Source organism: Triturus cristatus, chromosome 6 (genome assembly GCF_964204655.1).
Source record: "Triturus cristatus chromosome 6, aTriCri1.1, whole genome shotgun sequence".
In the NCBI taxonomy this organism is placed as follows: domain Eukaryota; kingdom Metazoa; phylum Chordata; class Amphibia; order Caudata; family Salamandridae; genus Triturus; species Triturus cristatus.
In genome coordinates this window covers 1,905,006,433-1,905,028,805 of record NC_140589.1, presented here as the reverse complement: position 1 = coordinate 1,905,028,805, position 22,373 = coordinate 1,905,006,433, and the positions used below count along the sequence as shown (strand labels likewise).

The window sequence follows — 22,373 nt, the reverse complement described above, 5'->3', positions numbered from 1 at the left end:
CCAGAAGCAGACAACCCTCCTTCAGAGGGAGAAGAAGACACTAACCCGGGGGAAGGACCGGAACCTTCCGCCCCAGAGGCCCTGACGGAGCTCGAAGAACTGCCCGAGATGGCCCAGTCGCACTGTGAGGGGGGGGCCCTCCCGCGAAGAGTTCTGCCAGGAACAGGCCACCTGCCCCTCCCTCGGGGGACTTAGACAACAAGCCGAAGCCCAGGCCGCCGGTGACCGAACCGGAACCCATTGGATCTATTGGGACAATGGCCTCTTATACAGCGAGCAAAAGTCCGCCGAGCTAGGCGCAGCACGGGTACTGGTGGTACCCCTGCGGTTCCGGAGCCTCCTCCTGGGCCTGGCCCACGATGTACCCTTGGCAGGACACTTAGGCCAAGACAAGACATATCAGCGATTGGTTACCCACTTCTATTGGCCCAAGATGCGAGCGAATGTAGAAGTACACTGCAAATCCTGCCTCCTGTGCCAGGGCAGTGGGAAGAGTGGCGGAAAACGCAAAGCTCCCTTGCAACCGTTCCCCGTTGTGAGTACCCCGTTCGAGCGGGTCGGCATCGGCATCGTGGGACCCCTGGATCCGAAGACCGCCCAGGGCCACAGATTCATCCTTGTCCTGGTGGACCATGCCACCCGCTACCCCGAGGCCATCCCCCTCCGCACCGTGACGGCTCCCGTGGTGGGCCGGGCTCTCAGGGGATCTTCTCCCGTGTCGGATTTCCCCGCGAGGTTGTGAGTGATCGCGGCACTAACCTTATATCCCGCTACATGAAGTCCCTGTGGCAGCAGTGCGGAGTCACGTATAAGTTCACGACCCCCTACCACCCCCAGGACAACGGCCTAGTGGAACGCTTCAACCGAACCCTGAAGGGAATGATCCTGGGCCTCGAAGAGCCCCTGCGCCGGAAATGGGACGTCCTCCTCCCTTGCCTCCTGTTCGCATACCGAGAAGTCCCCCAAAAGTCTCTGGGGTTCAGCCCCTTCGAACTGCTGTACGGACATCCCGACCGAGGGCCCCTGAGCCTGGTCAAAGAGGGCTGGGAGACAAGCCCCCGGGGGACACCCCCCGATGTGTTCCGCTACATCCTGGCGCTCCGCAACCAGACGAGGAAGTTCAGAGAACTTGCAGAGGCTAACCTCGAGGCCAGCCAAGAAGAAATGAAGCGCTGGTATGACCAGAACGCAACCCTGGTCGAGTTCCAGCCGGGCCAGCAGGTTTGGGTCATGGCTCCGGTGAAACCCTGCGCCCTACAAGACAAATGGACTGGTCCCTTCAAGGTGGTCGAGCGGAAGAGCCAGGTCACGTATCTGGTCGACGTACAGTCCCCACGGAACCCCCTCCGAGTCCTCCACGTGAACCGTCTCAAGCCCCACTTTGTGAGGACGAAATTAAGTTTGCTACTGGCCACCGATGATGGGGCGGAAGAAGACACCGAACCCCTGCCCGACCTCCTGTGCGCTAAAGAACTGGATGGCTCCGTGGAGGGAGTGAAACTGTCGACCGCCCTCACTCCCCAGCAGTCCGACGACTGCCGCCAGCTGCTCAGACAATTCGCAGACCTCTTCTCCCTCATTCCAAGGGTCACCGACTGGTGCGTCCACGACGTAGACACCGGCGACAGCCCGCCTGTGAGACACCGAGCCTACCGGGTGCCTGACCGGGTCCGCACCTGCATCAAGACCGAGGTACAGAAGATGCTCACCCTGGGAGTAATCGAACCCTCCGACAGCCCCTGGGCCAGCCCGGTGGTTCTGGTCCCGAAGGCGGCTTCCCCAGGGGTCGCCCCCGAACTAAGATTCTGTGTGGACTATCGGGGGCTCAATGCGGTCACCCGCGCCGACGCTCACCCTATTCCCCGAGCCGACGAGCTCATCGACCGCCTGGGGGCCGCCCGGTTCCTCAGCACTTACGACCTGACCTGCGGATACTGGCAGATTGCTCTCACGGAGGGAGCGAAAGAGCGCTCTGCCTTCTCCACGCCGGATGGCCACTACCGCTTCAGGGTCATGCCGTTCGGGATGAAAAACGCCCCAGCCACGTTCCAGCGGTTGGTGAACAAGGTCCTGGCCGGACTCGAGGAGTTCAGCGCAGCGTACCTTGACGACATCGCCGTATTCAGCTCCCAATGGCACGAGCATCTCCAGCACCTCCGACAAGTACTAATGGCCCTGCGCCAAGCAGGCCTAACAGTGAAAGCCAGCAAATGCCAGCTCGGGCAAGGCTCCGTGGTCTACCTGGGGCATCAGGTGGGCAGCGGCCAGGTCGCCCCCGTCCAGCCGAAGATCGACGCCATCAAGTCCTGGGAGCCCCCCACCACGCAGACAGAGGTCCGGGCCTTCCTGGGCCTTACGGGGTACTACCGGAGGTTCATTAAAAATTATGGTAGTATCGCGTGGCCCCTCACAGAGTTGACCTCCAAAAAGCTCCCGAAGAAGGTGCAGTGGACCACCCCGTGCCAGCAGGCGTTCGACGCCTTGAAAACCGCCATGTGCACCGCCCCCGTACTCAAGGCCCCCGACTACTCCCAAGAGTTTGTGGTCCAGACTGACGCATCCGAACACGGCATCGGGGCCGTGCTCTCGCAGTTCGACGACAAGGGCATTGATCAGCCCATAGCCTTCATCAGCCGAAGGCTGCTGCCGCGAGAGCAGCGTTGGAGTACTATAGAACGAGAGACCTTTGCCGTAGTCTGGGCCCTCAAGAAACCACGGCCCTACTTGTTCGGAACCCATTTTCGAGTACAGACGGACCACCGGCCCTTGCGGTGGCTAATGCAGATGAGGGGGGAGAACCCCAAGCTACTACGATGGTCCATCTCTCTCCAAGGGATGGATTTCACTGTCGAACATCGCCCCGGGACGGATCATGCCAACGCCGACGGCCTGTCCCGGTTCTTCCGCTTCGGCGAGGAGAACCCCCCAGTGGATGGGTAGTTCTCCACGCCTTTCAGCTGGGGGGGGACGCGTGTGAGACCGGCCTCACGGCGTTGCCCTCTTCATCATCCAGCCAACCTGCAACCACCCTCAAGACACGACATCTCCGACTCCGGCCGCCCCAGCCACCCCCGATCCGCGGGCCGGCCAGAGGCCTGACAGACTCAACACCCTACCACGCATGTCCAACCGAGGGAGCGGGAACCCTCGAGCCAGACCCAGAGGCGCCAGCCCAGTCACACCTCGGGTCGCCTTCCCCGGGAGGACTCGATCGGCCACCAGGCCCCTGGGGAGCAGGCGCCTCCCCTGCCGAGCGTCTGGGGTCCCTCCCAGACCCACCTGAAAAGACCAAGGAAGTGAGCGGCAGGAAATCCCGCCGAACCCCCTCCGTCACCCCAGTCCCCCCTCTGCGAGCACTCCGGACTTCAAAGAACCCGCGGAGTATAACAAGGGGTGCCGGAGAAACGAGTGCAGAGAAGACCTGGAACCATCCGAGCCTGCAGACGCTGTCGCGGCTCCTGAATGCTGAAGTCACCTGGGCCTGCTGAGTGACTCGCGGCCTCTTGCTATTGAACCATCTGAGCCCTGCGGACGAGGTCGCGGCTCCCGAACACTGAACCACCTAGGCCTGCTGAGTGACTCGCGGCCCCCAGCTATTGAACCATCTGAGCCCTGCTGACGGAATCGCGGCTCCCGAACTCCGACCACCTGTGCCTGCTGAGAGACTCGCGGCGCTCCCCTTGAGGACGACTCGGTAAGAGATCGCCCAGAGACACGACACCCTCCAGCTCGAGGATTGTGAGCTTTCCGCAGGGTATTTCGCAGAGACACTATCTTGAAAGACTGTCCCACTACCCCCATTCCCCACGACTGATTTGTGGTACGTTGTGTCACTGCTGTACTGCTTGCATCTTGGATCATAAAGATCCCTTGAAATCATCGATAAAAGAACCTATCGTCCTACAAAGAATACGTGTGGTGTCACTCTGTTCGTAGTGTATCTCAGGGTGTGCGCGCCTGGTTCGGCCTACTTGGGAGAGGTGGGTCAAAGGGGTGGGCAGGACGTGTATCGAACCCCCCTCCGGCGAACGCCTTTCCAACAGACCTCCAGACCTCTCACCGCCCGATCCACAGTCCCTGTAAAGAAGGAACCCGTGGAGGCACCGAGACACGTGGAGCCAGCCATCTTGAAAGACCCCCGACAAGCTGCAAGCGCGACTACAGAGGCTCCCTCCAAGTTGTGCTTTGGGTCCTGAGAAGCCCAACATACGAGCAGCATCTGCACCAAAGGTGAGCCCTCCAGCATCTCCACGATCTGCGTGGGGCCCTTCTGCACTTTGCATCTCGACGCGCCTGCCCGGCTGCTGGCCCGTTGGCTAGTGGCCCTCTTGGCGACCATTTTGAAAATCAACACAGCTGGTCTGGTTGCTCAAGACTGGCCCCTGCTTCCCTCCAAAGGAGCAGCCCCTCTGACCTTGCTGGTCCGAGTAAACACCTTTCCTCTCTTTCCACGACTCCTGCCTTTGCCAAGGCTTGTTTGCTTCCATCGAGTCGCCGACACCGCCGACAGCGAGAGCCTGCGTGGGACAGCTCGTGAACCGACTCCTGGGCGTCGTCGACCTCCAGGGACCACGTGGCTGCGGAGACAAGCTACCTCTCATCACCTGTTTGCACCCGACATCGCCTGGTACCTACCTGGTGCCACGCCGGTCACTGGCTAGTGAATGTGAACACTGTCCCCTCTGCTTTCAGGTCTTCTACAACTCCGATCCACCCTTGGATCCACCGCATCTCTTCGGGACCGACCGCCTGCAGCATCTTTGTCATCAGGCTCCATTGAATCCATAGACGAAACCCGACGCACTTCGAGACCTATGCACCCACTTCCTGTGGGTGAAGTAAAGCTGGCACTCCGGTGCCCAAGTGTAGAGAAACATCTCTAATGTCTGTGTTTTAAGTCTTAAGTTCGTAGTCCATCCCGAAGACCTTCTTTGTAGTAACTTTTGAACTTTTACGCACCCATTGTAAACCTATGCGAGCCCGCGTGTAACTTTACTGACTGCACACGCGACCCGTGGACCTCCTGGTCACTAACTAAAGCTAGCTCCTTGTAGGCCCAGCGATTCTAGAGGCCCTAGGCCTTTTCCCTTTCCTGTTTGTGGTACTTATACCACTATTTTAGTATATGGTTTGATCGGCCACCAGGGCCTATCCATATAAAGTGCAACTTCTGTATATTGTAATACTTTCTTGTTTAAAGACTTGTGCTCATAAAGAGTCTAGGGGATACTTTGAGTAATAAATACATATATATTTTGAATATATATCTGTGTGGTGTCCTTTCATTGGTATAAAGGGGGGTTACATATGGTAAAACAGCTTGCTTAACACGTTTCACGAGTTTAGCCTCAAAGACTGCTTAGCCTACGCTACCACTAGGGCAGCTGGTCCGAAAAGGTTGACTTACAACCACACCATAAGGGATCCTTGGCATGGTACAAGGTGGTCACTTTAACTAGTGAACATCACATACCAGGCCAACTTCTCACAGCGGCGATTTTCACATAATTATATATTTGCCGCATCTGCCACATAATCCATCATCTGCTTCATAATACCCAGATTTTAACAAAAACAACATTTGTTTCTAGCTCAAATGGTTAAAAAAGTTACAAAAAATGTGATGATGCGTTTTGCTGCGCAGTGGAAGCCTCTTTGCAAAGCTGGACTGGTCTCCTTTCTGTTGCTTATTGCTGTATTTGGATGTTCAACCTATACTAATGAGTTGCAACCAATGCCCACAGGGTGTTACCAAGCTTAAAACTGATGAAATAATGAATACAATTACAAAACGTGCTGCATTATGTTACGTGAATTAGCTTTTTCTTGCTGCATAATTTACTCAACCTTGCCACATAATTATGTCCGCTCTTGCCACATAATTCCAGTGGCCCGGTCTATAGCTCTGGTGTGACTGACAACAGGCGTGCCTGCAGCCATTTCAATATCCCACATTTTACCTAATTTACAACAATAACAGGGAAGTCTCTGAAAGCTTTTCTTGTCCCTACTACCCCCTGTAAAAACTATTAAAGTTAGGGTTAATAACAGTGCTCCTGTGCGGTTTAGAAACCTACTTTTGTTTTAGGTAGCTCTTATTAAAATGAGTTAACCTTTAACCCCTTCGATGCACGTGACGGAGTGGTTCCGTCATGCGCGTCGGTCGCACTGTGCGGATGACGGAACCACTCCGTCACGGCCCCGCCCGCGCACTAACCCTTCAGCACAGCGCGGTAATCCGCGCCGCGCTGAAGGGGTTAAGTCAGCACTACTAATCTTGCAACATTAGGAAATGGAGGACCAGAAAAATAAAACACTTGCCAGGATCACACAATGTGGCTAAGTGGTGGTGAGTCTGGGTTAGAGGCTCAGTGCCCTCATTTGGAAGCTGATAAGCCACAGTCCTACAAGAGCCTGGTGCACTGCACACTAAGATAAGGCAGGTTTGAGGAATGGTTACCTCAATTGTACCGGGAGAGGTAAATAAATAAAGGTGCAGGTATGGCTGGAGAGTGTGTTTATGCGGTGCATTGTAATGGGCTTTTTAAAAGTGCACAGAGTAAAGCGAACATAGTAATGTAAATGTGTCCAAATAAATCCTGCTTAGAGTAGATAGGTTGGGGAGGCCCTCTGTTGCTTCACAGCAGCATGACTTGTGGCTGTCAGGCTGTAAATGCCTCTCTGGGCCTAGAAGTCTGTCCTTTGTGTTGTGCTGGCCTTCTCTACCCTAAGCCCTGGATTCTATATTACAGCTACATCTTGCAAGAGAGCGGTGCTTGAAATGGCACCACAGAGATATGGTCTGTGCCTGAGGCATTGAGGAAGGATTGTTTTTTTTTGCAGTTGGAAAGTAATCACATGTAAAGCAAGTGAATACACTACATGTAGAAAGTCCTAAAGAAGCTAAGAAACTCAGAAAGAGTTAATGTTACAAACCTCTCCGGAGATGCAGCAGAACAAGTGAAATTGTTCTTATGCTGTGCGCTTTATATCAGAAATCACAAAATGGCAACTACAGGGTGTTCCTGTCAAGCTGCCGCAGACTATTTCTGTAGGATGTTTAGATAGAAGTCTCTGGTGCAGGAAGGATTCAGGATTATTGAGTTTTCCACAGGCTCCGAAGGGCACTTCATTCCCTAATAATGCTTCTAGGACTGCCTGTGTAATGTTGGCAAGACTTCTACAGGATAGGCCTAAGTGTGACCCTCCCCCGCCCCCACCCACCCCAATCTTGCCGTTATGTATCACAGTGTCACAGATTGAGTCTTCCAAATGAAAACCTTAGACACTTTCAGAGATGATGCTTTGATCCAAGTGGGACTGAAATCTGAAGACCTGTTCCTTAGTAAACAAGCATTTGCAATGCAATAGGTCTCGCATTTATAAGAGTTTGAGCTATTGGCATTGTAAAATTACAATGCCTTATATTTATGTTTTGGTTTTAAAACAAATAAAGGCATTGTCATTTACAATGTCAGTAGCATAAACTCGCATAAAAGCAGTGTGTGGAGTGCAGCAGTGTGCGGTGTGCAGCAGTGTGCGGCATGCAGCAGTGCGAGGCATGCAGCACTGTGTGGCATGCAGCGGCGTGCAGCAGTGTGCAGCGTGCAGCAGTGTGCGGCGTACAGCAGTGTCGTGCAGCATGCAGCAGTGAGTAATGCAGCAGTGTGAAGCGTGCAGCAGTGTGTGGCGTGCAGCAGTGTGTGGCGTGCAGCAGTGTGTGGCGTGCGGCAGTGTGTGGCGTGCGGCAGTGTGTGGCGTGCGGCAGTGTGTGGCGTGCGGCAGTGTGTGGCGTGCGGCAGTGTGTGGCGTGCGGCAGTGTGCGGCGTGCGGCAGTGTGCGGCGTGCGGCAGTGTGTGGCGTGGTTTGTAAACAACAAGAAAAGCGGACATCAAAGGAAGGGTGGGAGGGAACGAGCATATGGGGTGTGAGTTATAACGAAAGTTAATTGTTGTAAGAGGGGATGCAGGAAGTGAGGCCGAGCGCGCGCTTGCGAAACAGTCTGCTGCTTTCAAGTCTGATGCCAGATGCCAGCTTCCAGCTTGAATGCCTCACATGCACTGGCCATAAACCGCATTCCTAAGGTCTTGTGCCCCTTACTAAATCTCTCTGAATGCGTGAGGCGGCGCACGCGCAGGAAGTAGCTGGTGGCAAATGGAATGCGTGTGGTTGTGCGCGTAACCGCCACCCGATCCGCCTGGGAAGCCTTTGGGAGCATTTTCTTAAGCCCCTACATAAGTCTTGCTCTGCGATCGCTTACGCGATAGCCAGGCGAGACCTAAAAAGGAATTGTCTCCTACCCTTCCCAGGACAGCTAGAAAAGTCATGCTTTCCTGCGCAGGACACTCTAATCTAGACACAATCACAGATCGCATTCATATCCACCCCTGACTATTGCCTGAATCTCAAATGCTTTTCGGGAAGCAGCTTGGTTCTAGCCGATATGTGACTGCAGGAAGTGCACGGCCCCACCAGTCTAAGGAGCTGCCGGAACGGTCCCAGAGCTTTGCCAACAGGGGCACCCCCAGTGACCCCATCACCAGTGCGGGCCCTGTGGGGCTGAGCCCTCCGTACAGGTCGGTGCCTCTCCCTTCCTGTACACGCCACTGGCTGATGCTGGCGTTTGAAGGGAGAGGTACCGCATGCGCAGGGAGTTATGACGGGGTGTGCAGGGAGAGATGCCAGTTCATGCTGAGGTGGCTGTGGCACTGGCAGGGTGGTGCCACAGTTTGTATGGGCAGGGAGAGGGGCAGAGGTGCGCTTTGGCAGTTACAAGTCCAGATGGTAGGTATGTGCAGTGAGCGGACCGGGAGTAGACGCTGTGTGCAGTGAGGGACTTGGGGGAGTAAAACATGTATGCAGGGAAACCTGGCGGAAGGAGTAGCAGCAGGTGGATACAGTAGGAGGCTCGGGACTCGGTAGACTGTGTGTGCAGTGAAAGGATTCAGATCAGCCAGTGCACGTGTTCTGCGAGAGGCTCTGGATTATGTGTCCAGTGAGAGGATCCGCAGTAGACTGTGTGTGCATTGAGGTTCTCGGGATTAAACGATGATGATGTGTGCAGTGAGAGCCGCAGGAGAACAGTGTGCGGCTTAGAAGCAGGCAGTGCGGGCACTCCGTGCAGTGAGAGAGTGCGTCATAGCACAGGGAGGGGCTCTGACCCTGGAGCAGATCATGTGTGCAGTGAGGGGCTCCTGAACAGATCGTGTGCAGTGAGGGGCTCCTGAATAGATCATGTGCAGTGAGGGGCTCTCGTGTGCAGTGAGGGGCTCCTGAATAGATCGTGTACAGTGAGGGGCTCTCGTGTGCAGTGAGGGGCTCCTGAATAGATCGTGTACAGTGAGGGGCTCTCGTGTGCAGTGAGGGGCTCCTTAACAGATCGTGTGCAGTGAGGGGCTCCTGAACAGATCATGTGCAGTGAGGGGCTCTCGTGTGCAGTGAGGGGCTCCTGGGTAGATCGTGTGCAGTGAGGGGCTCCTGGGTAGATCGTGTGCAGTGAGGGGCTCTTGTGTGCAGTGAGGGGCTCCTGGGTAGATCGTGTGCAGTGAAGGGCTCTTGTGTGCAGTGAGGGGCTCCTGGGTAGATCGTGTGCAGTGAGGGGCTCCTGGGTAGATCGTGTGCAGTGGGGGGCTCTTGGGTAGATCGTGTGCAGTGAGGGGCTCCTGAATAGATCATGTGCAGTGAGGGGCTCTCGTGTGCAGTGAGGGGCTCGAGTACAGTGAGGGGCTCCTGGGTAGATCGTGTGCACTGAGGGGCTCCTGGGTAGATCGTGTGCACTGAGGGGCTCCTGAATAGATTGTGTGCAGTGAGGGGTTCTCGTGTGCACTGAGGGGCTCCTGGGTAGATCGTGTGCAGTGAGGGGCTCCTGAATAGATCATGTGCAGTGAGGGGCTCTCATGTGCAGTGAGGGGCTCGAGTGCAGTGAGGGACTCCTGGGTAGATCGTGTGCAGTGAGGGGCTCTCGTGTGCAGTGAGGGGCTCCTGGGTAGATCGTGTGCTGTGAGGGGCTCTCGTGTGCAGTGAGGGGCTCCTGAACAGATCGTGTGCAGTGAGGGGCTCTCGTGTGCAGTGAGGGGCTCTGGACTCAGTGTCCGACCTTTAACAGCAGGTCTGCCGAGTCCTGGGGTTCAGATAAGGGAAAAGGCTCCCCTGCACCGGTGTCGTGTCCTTTGAAACCAGGGCTGCGGGCGCCTTCTTCCGGCAACAAACCCACCCCTGCCGGAAAGAGGAGCTGCGGCCAAACACACTAAAGGGAGAGGCACTCCCGGGCACAAAAATGGGAAGGAGTGCGGCGAGTGTTACTGCCCCCTGCACTCTCAACCCTGCCCTGCCGATTGCCCTGAACGGCGCTCTGCTCACCGCGCCCTGGGACAATATCGCCCCCTTTGAAACGCATTCGTATTCTCCGTAGGTAAGGCAACGCCCCCTCCGCCCCTTAATACCAGCCGCCACGATAACCAGTTACATTACACAATGGTACATTCATTTTTATTAGGGGGGGGGGGGGGGGGGGGGGTAAGAGATTTCCCCAGAATCACAGGAGATGGAACAGAGCCAAAACTCCAACCTGGTCTCCCAGCTCCAGAGTCAGCTACTCAGGCCCTTACGCCACAATTACATCGCAGACAGACGGGGAAACAAAACCCCTCTCACTCTGTGCTTTCCCCGGCTCCAGTCCTCCCACACCGACAACTCACCTGCAACAGATCACACGGCGCGCACGCAGCACTTCGGGATGAAAGTAACTCCCTGGCTGGCATCCAGGGCTTGTGTGGTCGCCCCACCCCTGCCATTACTAGTGACGTCAGAGTGTGGCATGGGGAGGGGTCAGACGGGGGCAGCCTCAGCACACCTTCCAATCACCCCAACCCGTTTCGGGTAACAGGTTTCAGGACTGAGGGATAAGGGGCGGAGCCTACAAAAATGTTTGTCATTATTAAAAAACAATTCAGGAATTAGCGTTTAGATGTCATTAAAGATACAATGAATACATTAAGGCCGATCTTCTAACACGCCCCCAGCCTCCCTCACTCTCTCATTGACAGGCGTGAGTGACCCCGGGTCATTTCGAAAGGAGAAACAGAGATATGTTCGGCGGCTGCTCGGGGGGAACAGAGACAAGAAAAGCTGAAAACAGCCCCCAGAGAGCGCTCCCGATGCGTATATTTTACCCTCTCACAGCTGCAGCTCTGCCACGGACAGTCCAATACTCCTGGATGTGAGAAGAGGATACAAACAAGCATTGGCGCTGTGATTACAGTCTGTAAAGCATAGCTGCCAAGGGTTCAGATTTGCTGTGTGTGACATTTTCATAATTTCAGTGCAATTGTGAGTGACATTTCAATGACTACGAGTGACACTTTCTTGCGAGCAAAACCGAGCAATGAAGACGATTGAGACATATAAATATTAGAAATTAGACCCGTCTGAGCAGCAAGAAACTCTAAAAAGATCGTAAAACTGCTGCTACACTCCAGAAATGGAAGGACGCAAACCAACCTGACACATGGACCCCAGACAGGCCACTTGTTACTGGTCGGAAGTCTTAGCTTCTGCTCCAGCGGGAAAGGGTAAATGTACATATCCTCCCTGCGTCACAGACCCCTCATCACACTAACTCATTCACGCACTCATCCATTGGTGGGGCCCATAACACCAACACTCATACGTCTCACTCGAATCTGCACACACTAACTCATTCACGCACGCATCCATTGGTAGGGCCCATAACACCAACACTCATACATCTCACTCGAATCTGCACACACTAACTCATTCATGCACGCATCCATTGGTGGGGCCCATAACACCAACACTCATACGTCTCACTCGAATCTGCACACACTAACTCATTCACGCACGCATCCATTGGTGGGGCCCATAACACCAACACTCATACGTCTCACTCGAATCTGCACACACTAACTCATTCACGCACGCATCCATTGGTGGGGCCCATAACACCAACACTCATACGTCTCACTCGAATCTGCACACACTAACTCATTCACACACGCATCCATTGGTGGGGCCCATAACACCAACACTCATACGTCTCCTTCGAATCTGGACACACTAACTCATTCACGCACGCATCCATTGGTGGGGCCAATAACACCAACACTCATACGTCTCCCTCGAATCTGCACACACTAACTCATTCACACATGCATCCATTGGAGGGCCCATAACACCAACACTCATACGTCTCACTCGAATCTGCACACACTAACTCATTCATGCACGCATCCATTGGTGGGGCCCATAACACCAACACTCATACGTCTCCCTCGAATCTTTCACACATTAACTCATTCACACACGCATCCATTGGAGGGCCCATAACACCAACACTCATACGTCTCACTCGAATCTGCACACATTAACTCATTCACGCACGCATCCAATGGTGGGGCCCATAACACCAACACTCATATGTCTCACTCGAATCTGCACACACTAAATCATTCACGCACGCATCCATTGGTGGGCCCATAACACCAACACTCATACGTCTCACTCGAATCTGGACACATTAACTCATTCACGCACGCATCCATTGGTGGGGCCCATAACACCAACACTTATACGTCTCACTCAAATCTGCACACACTAACTCATTCACGCATGCATCCATTGGAGGGCCCATAACACCAACACTCATACGTCTCCCTCGAATCTGCACACATTAACTAATTCACACACGCATCCATTGGAGGGCCCATAACACCAACACTCATACGTCTCACTCGAATCTGCACACACTAACTCATTCACGCACGCATCCATTGGTTGGGCCCATAACACCAACACTCATACGTCTCACTCGAATCTGCACACACTAACTCATTCACGCATGCATCCGTTGGAGGGCCCATAACACCAACACTCATACGTCTCACTCGAATCTGCACACACTAACTCATTCACGCACGCATCCATTGGTGGGCCCATAACACCAACACTCATACGTCTCCCTCGAATCTGCACACATTAACTCATTCACACACGCATCCATTGGAGGGCCCATAACACCAACACTCATACGTCTCACTCGAATCTGCACACATTAACTCATTCACGCACGCATCCAATGGTGGGGCCCATAACACCAACACTCATATGTCTCACTCGAATCTGCACACACTAACTCATTCACGCACGCATCCATTGGTGGGCCCATAACACCAACACTCATACGTCTCACTCGAATCTGGACACATTAACTCATTCACGCACGCATCCATTGGTGGGCCCATAACACCAACACTCACACGTCTCACTCGAATCTGGACACAGGAGGAAGAGAAGCGCTGGACATGTGGGGGGTACCTTATTACCTATAGAAAGAAATATTTACAGTATTTACATATTATACATCTGCACTTCTAGAATCCTAACCTTAGCATCAAGGCACTCCAGCACTCGGTCGATGGACCAATTAGTTGGACTGGTTGATGGTGATTTAGAACCAGCTAAAACACATTTAAAGTCTCAGAATCTTTAATTAATACCCTTTAAAGAATCACAAACTCGTTCTCTATTAATAAATGTTTGGTTTATCTAATCAATTCACCTTCATTGGCATGATCGTCATTATAATCAATCAAAATCTTAATAACATTGGCATAAATCAGTATGACAATTATATTGACTTAATCTCTGATTTTGGCGACCATTCTCCCAGAACCTATTAGCCCTGCAAAAATCAAATCTCTTCCGATGTAACCCTCCAATCGAATGCAGGCTACAACCCCAATCAGTCCGGGAAAAAGTTATTTCGCTCAGCACGACGCAGTCCCAAATATCTCCGGGGACCCAGCACTCGTGCAAGCAAATCGGTCACCGGGATTCGGATTACACTCCTGGAACGCAACCACCCACCCCTTCTACTAACCCCCTTTTATAATGAATTTTGGGTAACATGCTACATTTGCTACATTGGAAATGGCTCTGATCGGCCAAGCCATCAAAATTTGCAATTTCAGACAGTATTCACAAAGTTCCTTGTTTCTCATGCTCTACTGAAGATGTCATCCCATGGTTGGGACAGTTCTCATGCGAAAGGGTCCGAAGTATCAATATTTCGGCTGTTAGAGACAGGTGTCCTTTGTCTTCTCTGTCAGCCACACTAGTCGGGCTTTGGCAGTCCTCCACGTTCCTCTCCTTGACGAGGAACACTGTGACTCGGTCAAAGAACGCCTGGAGATCTTCAGTGCCATCCGAGTCTGCGCAGTAGACATCGCGCTCACACAACGGTGGCCACTTCCAAACTCCATTTTGGATGTTGCGGCCTATTAGGCCCGAATACCAACTTAAGCTAAACAAACATAAAGAATAATTAATATACTGAAATGAAGATTTTAATGTTTAAACCCATACTAATCCCTTTATATATTAGTATTTTCCTAGCTTATAGCAACATTTAAAGCAATAATACTTACCATTTCATCCCAGCAGGCACGTAAAACATCACAAAAGCAATATAAACCATGCAATTTTCTATATCAACACAATCTACCGTTAATATGCGTACCACAGTTATTCATTAGGATAATTTGCCATGCAATTTGCAATTAGTCCTGCGTGAAATTCGTGTTTATTAAGGTGTGAGGTTGATTAATTAGACCATGGCAAACAATTAATACACGTTAATAGTTAGAAAGTTACGTAATTAGTATTATATCATGCAAAATAGAGAAGGTATACAAAATGTTGTTTTACCTGCTCCACCAGTTCCATGCTGGCAACAATACCAGAGTGCACATTGTGAGAGATTGGCCTGATATATGCTGTCCACTAGTTCTCGTGGGCACCTTGTATCAGTCCAAACAACCCCTTATGGTGATAGGTTAAAGACAACCTTTATTGAAAGCTATCCTAGTGGTAGCTGTGGAGAGCAGCCTTCTTGCTAAGTCTTAAAGGAATGTAAAGCAGATTGTTTTACCAGTCTATAATCTCTTGAATGATCAAATGAAAGGACAACCACACCAGGTATATATTTAAAATATATGTATTTAAGATAAAACACACCCCTCTAGTCTCTTTATGAGGCTGGAGTTCGAAGAACTTCAGTCACAAGTCACTAATCAACAATATTAGCACAAATACACGTTTGGGCCATAGGGGCGTTCCAAACCAAATACCAATAAAGTGGTATAAGAACCACAACTGAACTAGACACAAGGCCTAGAGCCTGTAGAATTGCTGGGACCCCAAGGAACCACCCAAGGTAGTGACACAGGGGACCCACGGGGGCCGTGTGCAGTGTGTGAACACAGCCGCGGGTTCCCGTTACCTTCTTTGAGCAATGTCACAGTTGGAAATTTAAAAATTAGGGACACTTAGAATTGAGTCAGGACCAAACCCTTTTGGAGTCAGGAAGTTCTAGGGCTAGCACCCACGGGAGCACCGGAGTACTCGTGTTACCTCACCCAGGGAAGCCGAGTGCATAGGTGTCTTTTGGTGTTGGGTCGCGTCGTCGATTTCATTGGGAGATGGCAAAGAAGTGCTGCTGCCGTGAAGAGGAGAAGTGTCCGAAGCGATCCAAGCCTGGATCTAGGATGAAAGGAACCTGAATGCAGAGGGGACAGAGTCTGGGTCACTTACCAGTAACCAAGGGCAGGATTGACCAATGCCCACAGATGCCGGGGGCTTCAGGTGAGTTGACGGGTGTCTTGACTCTTCAGCCACGAGGTCCAGGAGCTGGATTCCAGCTGCACACAAAGTCTGTCGAGTGCTGCGGTGTCGGCGACCAGATTAGACCCAACAAGCCATGGCAACGGCAAGTCACTTGGAATCAGAGAACGGGCGTCGGTTCAGACTAGCAAAGGTCTGGGGGATTCACCCAGTGAGGGTAAGTCGGGGCACGTCTGGAGCAACCAGGAAAGCCCAATCAGAAGAGGAGTTGCCTTTGTGGGGACCTACTAGCCAACGGGCAAGCGATCGCGAAGGAGCCTCGAGCGGTTGCACCGTAACTGGCCCACGGGTCACTCGTGGAGTGGAGGCCAGCAATCTTAGCTGCAGGAGATGCTCAAGGCTGGGGCTACTAGGAGCCCAAAACACATGTCCGAGGGAGACCAGGAACATGATGGAGCTGCAAAAGATCACGGGGTCCAGGGGTCATGGTTCCAATTCACCCACGATAGCCACGGGCCTCAGCTTTGCTCTGGACTCTGGGTAGCCTCGGGGAAGTCTGGAAATCCACCTCTGGTGATGCAAAGACTTCGGTGTCCGGCGGGAGCTTCAGCGATGCAGACCGGTCAGTTGCTTCTTTGGTGCCTGCCAAGCAGGGGAGTCACTCCTTGACACCAAGGGACATTTCTTCAGTCTTCTAGTTGAAGTAGAATGTCGAAGGTCCAGGATATATATTGCAGAGTTTTGTCCAGGGTAATCTAAAGTCGCAAGGACTGGGTTCCCATACTTATACTAAGTTTGGGGGTTGGACATACTCTAGGGACCCACCTATGGGAGGGTTTGGAAAGTGGGGTGGTTACACCCATTTCCTTTGTCCAGTTTTGCACCAGAGCAGGGGCAGGTAGCCAATGCAACCGGTTTGAACTGGACTATGCACAGGGAAACCAAGTGTGCCCCCAGTGCAGGACTTCAAAGCACAAGAGAGTGCTCCCACCCAGACCCAATACACATCTGCCTGTCTGGACAGGAAACCTATTGTCCAGGCCTCCCCTGCCGGAGTTTCGGTCAGCAGCAGTCTGTGGCAGTGGCATCCATTTTGTGATGCCAGGGCTTTAGAAAGTCTTAACCAGGTAGACCAGTGTGAACATGTCTCTCCCTCTAGAAGGGTGGAATGCTACCCCTGCCACCAGAACTGGCGGGGGGTAGTATTCCAAAGCGTTTCACACCAAACACAACACGTTTCCGTGCAGCCATCCCAAAGTTAGCATTTACCATGAGGTTATAATGCACTTAAGAGCATATGGTCAGGCTGCACCACAAACAGCATAAGAGGAGGTACTCCGAACGCTGCAGAGGGGCTCTGCTCATGCAGTGGCACCCTCTCACATAAAAACCAAGCACTCTGCCTTCAGGATTGTTAAGGCCTGCCATAGGAGTGACTTATAGGTTTTATATGTGTTTGCAATGGTGGTGATATAGGTAGCCTATACCACAGTAAGGGGTGCAGGCACCACCTTACCCAGGCTGCAGTAGCAGACCTGTGGTGACATTTTGGAGTGCTTCCCAGGGGTGGCATAATACATGCTTCTTCCCCTGGTAGGCCTCTGAGGTACCTATGCCCTAGGTACATAGTATACCATATACTAGGGGCTTATAAGGCACTCCAGAATCCAATTAGATATGTACCTAATGTACATGGAAACCATTTTAGAGAGAAAGCCGCTAGACAGTGGTTCTGATTACCAGGGCCACAGCCAGACTAAGGACGAAAAACAGTGAAACACCAGCAAAAAGTGGGGGTACCCATGTGAAGCAGATCCTACTCTCCTACACCGTCCAGCTTTAGACATTTTGGCCTGTGACCTAGTCACAGCAAAGACATGTGCAGGGATCCCTAACATTTCTGCATGTGTCCTGAGCTCCACTTCAGCCCAAGCTGAAGTCTCTAGATCATTGCCAAGCAAGCACTGCACTGGTAGGTCTGCACTTACCACAGCCTTCTTAAGGCCAGTTACCCCTCCCCAGGAGAAGTTAACAACTGCCAGAGAATGTTCTGTTCTGACATTGCTAGCATTGGTCACTTGGTACATTTCACCAAGTATAATCTGCCCAGGATCCACAAGATCTTTTGTCACCATTGTGACACTTGCTCCTCTGTCCCTGAATGCCCAAGCGTCTACTCCATTAATTAAAGGCTGTTGTCTGTATTTGCCCAGGTTACTGTGACTCAAAAAGGGGGACATATCCATGCCCCCATCACTGACAAGCACAGCCTGAGTTGGAACTCTGACTAGGCCAGAGTCCATCTCAGAACCCAGGGTCAACCCTACTACACCCTTATTCTGGACATTTTGCACCAAGGTTTCTTTTGGCCTTTTCTCTTGTTAGACTGTTGGAAGAAGATTTTTGGGGCCCTTGAGAGGACTTCTGGTATTTACCCTTGTCCCCACCCTTGTCAGAGTTCTTAGAATTCTGCTTCTTTGGGTCACCACCTTGGTTCTGTACCTTCTGCCTCACCCTGGTTCTAACCAATTTGTCAGCCTTCTTTCTCAATTCTTGGGGAGAGGTTGGATCAGAGTCTACCAGGAACTGGTGCAACAGCTGATTTTGACAGTTATTAAGAATATGCTCCCTCATTTTCAGATTGTACAATCCTTTGAAGTCACACACCTTACTGCCCAATAACCAACCTTCCAGAGCCTTAGCAGAACAGTCAACAAAGTTAACCCAGTCTTGATTTTGTGCTTTTTGGGTATCTCTGAACTTTAACCTGTGTTGCTCAGTGGTTAGGCCAAACCCATCTATCAGTGCACTTTTCAAGACCTGGTAATCATCAGCATCCTCTTCTCTTACAGTGAGGAGCTTGTCTCTACCTTTGTCTGCAAAGGAGAGCCATAAGATTGGTGCCCACTGATCTTGAGGGACCTTCTGTACTTTACAGGCCCTCTCCAAGGCAGTTATCCATTTGTGGATGTCATCCCCACTCTGATAGGGAGGGACAATCTTACTTAGGTTTTGTTGGACTTGGCCCTTTTTGCAGGGTCATCCCTAAACTTTTTGCCTTCCTCCTGTATTTTCTCTGACCTGTTGTTGGCTGTTTTATGACTCTGGGCACCTTACCACTGCTGATCAGTGCTAAGGTGCATATGCTCTCCCTATGGTAAAATGTATTATGTGAATTGACTTCCATGTTTGGCATATTTGGTTTACTATCAGTCCCTAGTAGAGTGCACAAGGGGTGCCCAGGGCTTGTATATCCAAATGCTGCTAGTGGGCTTGCAGCACTGGTTGTGCCACCCACAGAAGCAGCCTGGTAAAATGGGTCTAAGGTCTGCCATTGCAGAACCTGCGTGCAGTCTGGTACTGTCGCGTTGACTGCGCAAGTGTCCCCACTTGCCAGTCCCTAAAACCTTCCCTTAACTACATCTTAGTCACCCCTCTGGTAGGCCCACGGGCAGGGTGCATTGTAGGCATAAGGTAAGACATGCACTGATGTGCGTGACATGTCTTAATAGTGAATTACAGCCATTTTCGTCTTTCACTATTGAAGGCTACCTGCTCTCCATGGGCCAGAATGGGCTGCTAGATTATAACACTCTATAATACTAGCAGGCTCAGGAAGCATGGTAGAAAAGTCATGTTTAGTATGCCTAAACTCGGGATAATAAAGTACATCTTTTAGTAAAGGTTATTTTAATGTCCTGGGTTTGCAAATGCGACTTTTAGAAAGTTAGCCTTTGCGTGCCTAACCATCTCAGCCCGCCTCTGGAGGGGAGGGCTATCTTCTTTGTGTGTAGCTTGAGTGACAGGGCTGGGAAGTTCCAGGAGACAGGCTGGGGCTGCCAGGTGGTGAATAGAAAGATTACACAAGGATGGGTGGGAGGAGTGCACCTTGACTCTGAATAGGACAGTGCTCGACCCCCACAATGCTGGCTCCACCCCCTGGGGAGCGTCTGATGTCTCTGCCCTGCCTGCTGAAAGAAGAAGCAAGAATCCCAACAACAAAGTGCCCCTGACTAAATGGAACTGGGCTGGGATTATGTAAAGGCCCCCCTGGCCTGTAAAGACAAAAGAAACTTGGTATAAATGTCGGAGCCCTGCTCCTAAGAAATCAGATCCTGATTGAACCACGAAGAAACTCTGCCCGACTAGAAGGACCTGGAAGAAGCTGAAGGAGGAGTAACTTTCCCTAACCTGGGGGATTGGCCTGCAGTGGGTGCCTTGCTGAGAAAGGAGAGGAAAGGATTAAAAGAGACCTTGCACTTTGTTTCAACAATCTCCAAGGGCTTGATTGAGCTTGCCCCCTGAATTGAACCCCAGGACCAGTGGGTTCGCCGTGTCTCCGCTCGTCTGAAGATCGAGCTGTGTGCTTTCTCCCGCCGGAGTGCTCTGCGCACCCTTCGCTCCCTCCAAGGGCCGTGGCACCCAGAAGCCTGGCCGCCTCCACTCGCCGAGAGCCCCGCTCTGCCTGAGTCGCTCTTGACCCCTCGAGTCTGGCCGCCCTGCTTCCCTGTCACCCACCTGCTACTGGAGTGTGCTCGGTGCCCTCTCGCCCTCCCGCCGGATTTCTGCTCAGACTGCGAGTTCAAAGCCCCGGACGGCCGCCCGTACGTCGTAACGTATCCGGCCGCCCCGCTTCGCCTCCCAGCAAGATTCAGACCGCACCGCCCCCCGAAGTGACCTCCCGCACCATCCGTGCCGGAGGCCCTGGGCCGCGCCTGTCTCCCGAAAGCAGCCCGCTGATTCCAGATCCGGAGTCCCTGGAGGTGCAGAACCTGCACCCCCACCAAAGACGCGTCCAGCCCGCCGCACAAACCAAGGTACAGTGAACTCTCTCACGGACTCGGGGTCCGCACCATTCTTATTTCCCCGTATCACTGTACCTCGGGCGCGCTGTGTGTCACTTTAGCTGGACAGATCCGAAAGAGCGCTACGAAGTGCCCGTAACCAAAGACGCTAAAAGAAGAAGAACAGTGCCGAATAATCATCTGGTGGCCCCCATTCCGCAACCGTTATTTATGGTCTTGTACTAAGTCTGCAACAGAGAAGCTTTTATATAAAGTATACGTATTTTTGATACAATTTACGCCTGGCGTCCATTTGTGGGGGATCTGGTGATTTACTGGGTGTGCTCATAAATGCTTAACTGACGTAACGCCCTGAAGTTTAGCCCTGACTGCTCGCGCCACACTACCTATAGGGTGAGCAGGGGTTGTTCTGAAGGAGTGATTCTCTTGCCCTGACTAGAAGAAGGGACCACTGCTTGTCACACGTAAACACTCGTGCCAACCAGGGGTTCCCCATTCTAACATTGGTGACAGCGGTGGGATTTCGAATTTGCATTTATGATTTACATACAGTGAATTATCGATCACCACGTAGCGAGGGCAGACCTATAACGCAGCCACAGATTGATTGACAGTTTGCTAAAGAAGATTCTCCACTTTAAGAAGCCATGCCTAGCTCAGTCAACGGAGGCGGAGCGTCCTCGATACTCTCTGGAATTGATGACATAGATTGGGAACAGGAGGCACTGAGGAAGTGCACAAACAAAGTTTTGAAAGGATAGCTCTCCAAGTACAGAATTAAGCAAGCTGGATTAACAAACAAGGATCAGTACATAAAAGCGCTGAGAGCCTGGCATGAATCAAAGTTCCCAGAGAATGCACGGGAGGTGACACCCCCAGATGGTGCTTCTAAGCCTGGCAGAGGCCTGTCGTCAGAGGAGATGGCCGACAGGAGGGCTGCAAGAGCACATGAAGTGGAGATGGCAAAACTGAGAATGGAAATTGAACGACAAAGTTTTGCAATGGAGCATGAAGTAAAAATGAGGGAGTTGGATCTCGAGGCCAAGAGTTTAGACCGCTCTCCCTCTGGTGGCAGCAATATTGAATTTTATAGTGCTGAAAGAGTAGTACGCACACCCAGAGATGTGGCACCTGACTTGAAGGAGGGGGTTGACATACACCAGGAGGTTCAAGGGCATGAGGTAGCTCCAGTAGTGCGCAGTATCCCTGAAGGGAATAGGGTAACTGGCGCAGGGGTTCATAGTCCTAGTGGTGGGAGGGACACTCTACTGACTCTAGATGAGAGGTGCAGGGAGAGGGGTTCCCCCAAAACTGAAGTCCTGGTGGGTGAGTGTGAAGACCGCCCAGAAGAGTGTGGGTTGGGTGACAGAGGCAGTCAGATACTGTCTTGCCAGTCTCAGGAGAGTGGTGTGGAGTACGTGTGTGAGGCACTGGATGGTAAGGTGAAGGATAGTTTGGTTAACCCTGCTAGGGGGCTGTGCGATCCAATTGTGGGAGAGCATATTGTAAGTCCCTGTTTTCCAGAGCTATGCCAACACCTGTGTGAGGGTGAGTTCTCTGACCGCAGAGAGCCCACATTGGAGGCAGACCTTTTGGTGGATTCCAGAGGGTCTAGAGAGGCATTGGGGAGTGACCCCGTGGGGAGTGGCTCAGGTATCTTCCAACCCAGAGTGGTGGAAGTGGTGCAGAGTAGCCCAGCTAGGTCCTGTGGTAGTGGGAGGGGTGTAGGGGCTCACGTGCTGTCTCAGTGGAGAAGGAGTGAGTGTGGGGCTGCGTGCCCCCAGGTGCCCGAAACCCAGTCTCAGAGCCTGGATGGTTCTTTAAGGGAACACCAGGCGGGGAGCCTAGGCTGTCCTGATGGTCCACCCGCTGAGGGGGATCCCCTAGTGTCTAGTGGACGGGGAGTGTCTGTAAGCAGGCCTCCCTCAG

At 52.3% G+C, this 22,373-nt stretch overlaps 2 protein-coding genes across 8 annotated transcripts in view; one reads left to right on the top strand and one right to left on the bottom strand.

Annotated features, from left to right (window-relative positions):
• LOC146822392 (uncharacterized) overlaps window positions 1–10,791 on the bottom strand; it is a 93,415-nt gene extending 82,624 nt beyond the window's left edge. For 2 of the 3 annotated variants that reach the window (XR_014963283.1, XM_085613483.1), the window contains exon 1: window positions 10,698–10,791. The gene's annotated coding sequence lies outside the window, so the exon portion shown is untranslated. The remainder of the gene's footprint in view (window positions 1–10,697) is intronic. The other variant, XM_085613486.1, reaches the window with a different exon arrangement.
• Window positions 1–22,373, top strand: part of LOC146822391 (uncharacterized) — a 420,322-nt gene that overhangs the window by 250,046 nt on the left and 147,903 nt on the right. The window lies entirely within an intron of this gene.